We start from the raw sequence: 5,794 nt of genomic DNA on the forward strand, positions 1-5,794 counted from the left end.
CAATGTGGGCCTGTCCAACTGGGACACCAGCCACCTGAATCCTTGTTGGGGGTTGCTGCTCAGAGTCCCTGGAGCAAAGTAGTCAAGTGCTCTTGTCCCTGAGGAAGCTCAGGCCAAGCTCTGCCCACCCAAGCAGAGGACTGAGGGAGAGCTCAGGACAGGAGGCTCTCAGGGTTGGGCAATGATTTGCATGTGGCATCCTTTCTCTCCTGATGGGGGATGTAGATAAAAGAGAGATCTGTTGGCAGATTAGAGGCAACTGTGGGCTCTAAGGAAGCTGAGTTCTGGAACAGCTCCACCATGGCCTGGATTCCCCTCCTCCTCACGCTCCTCACTCTCTGCCCAGGTGACCTGCTGTCAGTGGGTCAGGAGAAGGGACAGAGAAAACTCAGGCCCTGCTATGTTCCTTTTATCTTGGGGATGTAACATGGCCATGACTCAAGTCTGACCATCCTTGTGTCCCTTTCCTTCATTGCAGGGTCCTGGACACAGTCTGTGCTGACTCAGGAAGCCTCGGTATCAGGGTCTCTGGGAGGGACAGTCACCATCACTTGCCAGGACAGCAGTGGCAGTACCAGCATTCCAATAGTTGGCGCAGCCTGGTACCAACAGCACCCTGGGGGTGCCCCCAAGGCTGTGATGCTTGGTACTACTCGGCCATCAGGAGTCCCTGATCGGTTCACAGGCTCAAAATCAGGCAACACGGCCTCTCTGACCATTGCAGGCCTCCTGCCTGAGGATGAGGCTGACTTTTACTGCTCATCAGGTACAAGAACTGGTACTCCCACAGTGCTGCAGACACATGAGGAAGTGAGACAAAAACCTCCCTCTGCCTCGGCCTAGCGCCTTGTGCCCTCATTCTGCCTGTGAGCAGGACTAGCTCAGGAGACTTTGGCTGTCTCTTCTCAGGGTCTGACTCAAAACCCAGCCCGTATAATGGGGTGAGGACCATAGCTGAGCCTCATTCTGACTCTCACCTGAGGGTCTGAGCCTCTCCCCTACACAACTCCTAGGATTGCTTCCCTATACTCACTCAAGGGAGCCATGGCCATGAATGCACCCTCAGAGCCTCCCATCTTCCCACCTGCAGAACCTGTGCTCAGAACACAGAGACCCTCTGGGAGATGATGGAGGAGATGGGGGGACTGGTTCCAGCCACACTCAGCTCATGGGACAGGGATGACCAGAGACCATGCTCCTGTCTGGCACAGCAGCCTCAGGGCTCACACAGGGCTCCTGGTCAAGGAACAATGAGGCCCATATCTGTCCAGAATACCTCTCCCTCAGCCTGCCAGTCATTTAGAGACCTTTGAGGATGAGTGCCAGGTGTCCTGTGGCTTCAGAACCCTGCACAGGGACCTTATCTGGGCACTGGGTCTTGGGGTGGAGGCCTTCCTGCTGATCCTTCTCCTCCAAAACCCTAAATTGTTACACATGTCAGCATGACTCCATGGAGAACCTAGAAAGTGCCCTGTAAATATGCACATTGACTTTAGAGTGTCAAATTTTAAACACTTTAAAAAGATGCAGGTTAGCTGACATGGGTAAGACCAATGAACTGGAGTATTTTTGGGACTTGGAGTTGCCCTAAGTGATATTGCAGGAACAGATGCAGAACATGATATATCCTGCCATAACCCACTGAATGGACTGGGAGAGAGTGTAAACTGCAATGTAAATCCATGCTGTGCAGCAGTACCCAAATGCAATGAATGTACCACACTAATGAAAGAAGTTGTTGATGATGGCGGAGTGTGTGAGGAGTGGGGTATATGAGATCTTCTTATATTTTTTAATGTAACATTTTGTGTGATCTATTATTCCAGGTCTTTCTTTAGTTGCATCATCAGCTGGTCCTTGGTAGCAGTCCCTCATCTCCAGGTAGACTCATTCCCAGGAGTCAAGTTCCATGCTGGGGGGAAGTAATGCATTTATATGCTGAGTTTGTCTTAGAGAGTGGCCACATTTGAACATTGTGGAGACTCTCAGGAGGTAACTTTTAGGTACCCTGCAACTCTAGACCTAGTTGAAATTTCAAGCACACAGGATCATAAGCATAGTCATAAGTATCAAGGGCCCATCATTGGACCATCCTTCTTCACCGGTCTTTGCCCTTGCACTTGGAGAATTGTTGCTGTTCCACTGGAGAATGCAAAAGAGCTCCCCAGGATGGGAACTCAGCATGTCCTCAGTTGTTATGTGAAACTCTACCCACTATGTCAATACCCAACTAGCATCTGTACATATCTATACATCCTATATGCATGCCTTGGAGAACTCCTTCCCACCCATACATACCCCATCAATGACTCCCTTGATCAATGCTCCTCTCCTGCCATAGTTGAGCTCCTTTGTGATCCAAAACTTCTTCAAAAATGAAGCCTAATATATTGCCAAATTCAATTAACAGGAAAATGAAATAGAATTTATAGGTTTTAAGATTAGATATAAAATACACAATAATTTAGAAAAACTAAAATAAAACAGAAAAAATAAATTGGGGTATTAAAAAATGAAAAATACCATAAATTATTTTCAACATTTTGCTTTTCAACACTGTAATAGGTGTTGCCCTGTATGTGCAGTGTCAAGGCAATCTCTTCTATTTCTTCCTCAGGGTCTACATCCTGTTGTTTTTTTAAAATTATGTCTTCAAAAAAGTTTTAGGTCACAGTAAAGTCACATATAGCATATAGGGGACTCCCATATACCAAACTTCAAACCCTTTCCTTCCTTCCCTAGCAATGATCTTTTTACATGTGGAGGATACATTTGCTACAGCTGATGTAAAAATATTGAAACATATCTACTATCCATGGTTCCATTATGGTTTACATTATGGTTTACATTTTAGACTATACATTGTTACAAAATTTTGGTGAAATTTAACATGGCCTGTATCCATCATTTTGTGATCGTGCAGAACACTTCCATTGCTCCCTAGTTATCCCTCCTCCATCTTTTCTATTCCTCTCTACCCCTCCCCTTGGAGCTGACAGTGACAATGCATCTCAATGCTTGAAGGATGATATTCATAGATACTTACAACAATGCTGAGGGCTTGACAAACTTGTCCATCCCCCTCATTGGGAGCTAACCATGCACTTGAGAGACATAGTTTCCTCTCTTTGAGAACATCAGACCTCCTGAGAATGGAGGTCAACACCTTCCTGCTCATTGTATGGGTCTCCAACCACTGATATACTATGACAAGATGAGTACGTACACACTCCCTAGAAGCTTGCCCCTGGTGCACCCTGTGTCAGATGTTCCCCATAAAATATCTTAAACTAGTAACCCTTCCTTATTACATTTTCTAAAGATTTTCCTCAACATTATAGCTTCATTCATGTACCTGACAATCTCCCATGATCACCTGCTCTCCTCCATCCCTTCTTCAATTTCATGGAACATCTGACCCATCCTTCCAAAACTAGACCCCTCAAGTCTGCAAATCCCAAACAAATAGGGAAGTGGAGTTGGCCCAATAGATAGGGCATCCGCCTACCACATGTGAGGTCTGCAGTTCAAACCCTGGGCCTCTTTGACCCGTGTGGAGCTGGCCAATAGGCAGTGATGATGCGCACAAGGAGTGCCCTGCCATGCAGGGGTGTCCTCCACATAGGGGAGCCCCACAAGCAAGGAGTGTGCCCCATAAGGAGAGCCTCCCAGTGCAAAAGAAAGTGCTGCCTGCCCAAGAATGGTGCCGCACACACGGAGAGCTGACACAGCAAGATGATGCAACAAAAAGAAACACAGATTCCCGGTGCTGCCAAAAAGGATAGAAGCGGTCACAGAAGAACACACAGCAAATGGACATAGAGAGAAGACAACTGGGGTGGGTGGGGGGGAAGCAGAGAGAAATAAATAAAAAAATAAATCTTTAAACAAACAAACAAACAAAAAACAAATAGTAGCTGTATATCCCAGTCTTATCCCTTCACTTTACAAAAACTTACCTCCACTTTATCATAGATTTCACCAATGTGGGCATTGGCTCACAACCTTCCTCTCCCCCACCCTACTTCCTGTAAGCCTATCTTCCAGTCTCTAGCTCTCTGAGACAGCTTCATTTGTTTAATTCATGTCAGAGAGGTCATATATTATTTGTCCTTAAATACCTGGCTTGCTTCACTCAACACAAAGTCATCAAGATACATCCTTGTTATCTGATGTGTTAGTATTATATTCATTCTTAGACCTGAGAATATTCCATTGTTTGTATGTACCACATTTTATTTAACCACTCATCCGTAGATGGGCATTTGTGTTGATTCCAACTTTTGGCAATAGTGAATAATGCCACTATGAACATTGCTGTGCATATCTTGGTTTGTGTCCTTGTATTTAGTTCTTCTATCTATATACCAGTAGTGGAACTGCTGGGTAACAGGGAAAATCTATAGCTAGATTTTTGAAGAAAAACCAAACTGTCCTCCACAGTGGCTGGATCTTTCTACATTTCCATCATCAGTGGATGAGAGTTTCCATTCCTCCACATCCTCTCTAACACTTGTAGTCCTCTGTTTTTTTAATAGCCTCCAGTGTAATGGGTGTAAGATGGTATCTAATTGTAGTTTTGATTTGCATTTCCCTACTAGCTAATGATGTTGAGCATCTTTTCAGGGGCTTTTTAGCCATTTGTATTTCTTCTTTGCAGAATCATCTCTTCAAATCTCTTGACAATTAAAAAAAATTTTGTCTTTTTATTTTCAAGATATAGGATTTTTTTTAAATGTAAGATGGATATTAGCCTCATACCAGATATATGGTATAGAAGTTTGATATGGTTATGAATTCCAAAAACAGATATTGGATTATGTTTGCAATCTGGTCTGTACTTGGGAATGATTAAGTTATGATTAGGGCTTTGATTTGGCAATGTCATTAGGGTGTTGAGTTCTCACCCCTTGGTGGGTGGGGACTCACAGATAAAAGTCAAGGCAAAGGACTGAATTGAGGGTTTTCTGATGTTGGAGTTTTGATGTTGGAGTTAAATGCTGAAGTCTTAATCTGGAGCCCCAAGAAGTAAGCACACAGAGGGAAGACAAGCAATCTCTGGGAAAAGAGGTCCTGAGCCAGGAGAAGAACACTGAGGAATAGAGTGGGCTCCTTAGATGTTGCAGAATTCCCAGGGAGAGAGACACAGCCATTTGCCTGGTAGTTTACAGCTGACCCTGTGGAAAGAGGCAAAGCCTAGAGAGACTCATAGTCTACAGCTGACCTTGTGGAGAAAACAGATGAGCTGGACCCAAAATAACCCAGGAAGCCTGAACCCTCACAGATGTTGGCAGCTATCATGCTCCAACATGTGGAAATAAACTTTGGTGTGTGAGGTAACTTATACATATGGCCTGGTAACTGTAAGCTCTTACCCCAAATAAATGCCCTTTATCAAAGACAACAGATTTCTGGTATTTTACATCAGCACCTTTAGCAGACATCTACATATGGTTACCAAATATTTTCTCCCATTAGGTAGGTGGTCTTTTCACTTTCTTGATAAACTCCTTTGAGGTGCAAAAGGCTTTAAGTTTGAGGAGGTCCCATTTATCTATTTTTTTCTTTCACTGATTGTGTTTTGGGTGTGAGAGTCATGAAGTCATTTCCTATTACAAGATCCTATAGATGATTCACTACATTGTCTTCCAAGGTCTTTAGCATCTTTGCTCTTATATTTAGATCTTTGATCCATTTTGAGTTGATTTTTGCATAAGGTGTGAGATGGTAATCCTCTCATTCTTTTGCATATGATATCCAATTCTATAAGCACCATTTGTTGAAGAGGCTATTC

General features: G+C 44.0%; 1 long non-coding RNA gene across 1 annotated transcript; it reads left to right on the top strand.

The window, feature by feature from the left end:
* The first annotated feature begins 244 nt into the window (after positions 1-244).
* LOC101415095 (uncharacterized) lies at positions 245-765 on the top strand. The gene is made up of 2 exons (XR_011646604.1): positions 245-346; positions 479-765. It is a non-coding gene; the product is annotated as an uncharacterized lncRNA (long non-coding RNA).
* Positions 766-5,794: the final 5,029 nt, after the last annotated feature.

This window comes from Dasypus novemcinctus, chromosome 19 (assembly GCF_030445035.2).
Source record: "Dasypus novemcinctus isolate mDasNov1 chromosome 19, mDasNov1.1.hap2, whole genome shotgun sequence".
NCBI lineage: Eukaryota > Metazoa > Chordata > Mammalia > Cingulata > Dasypodidae > Dasypus > Dasypus novemcinctus.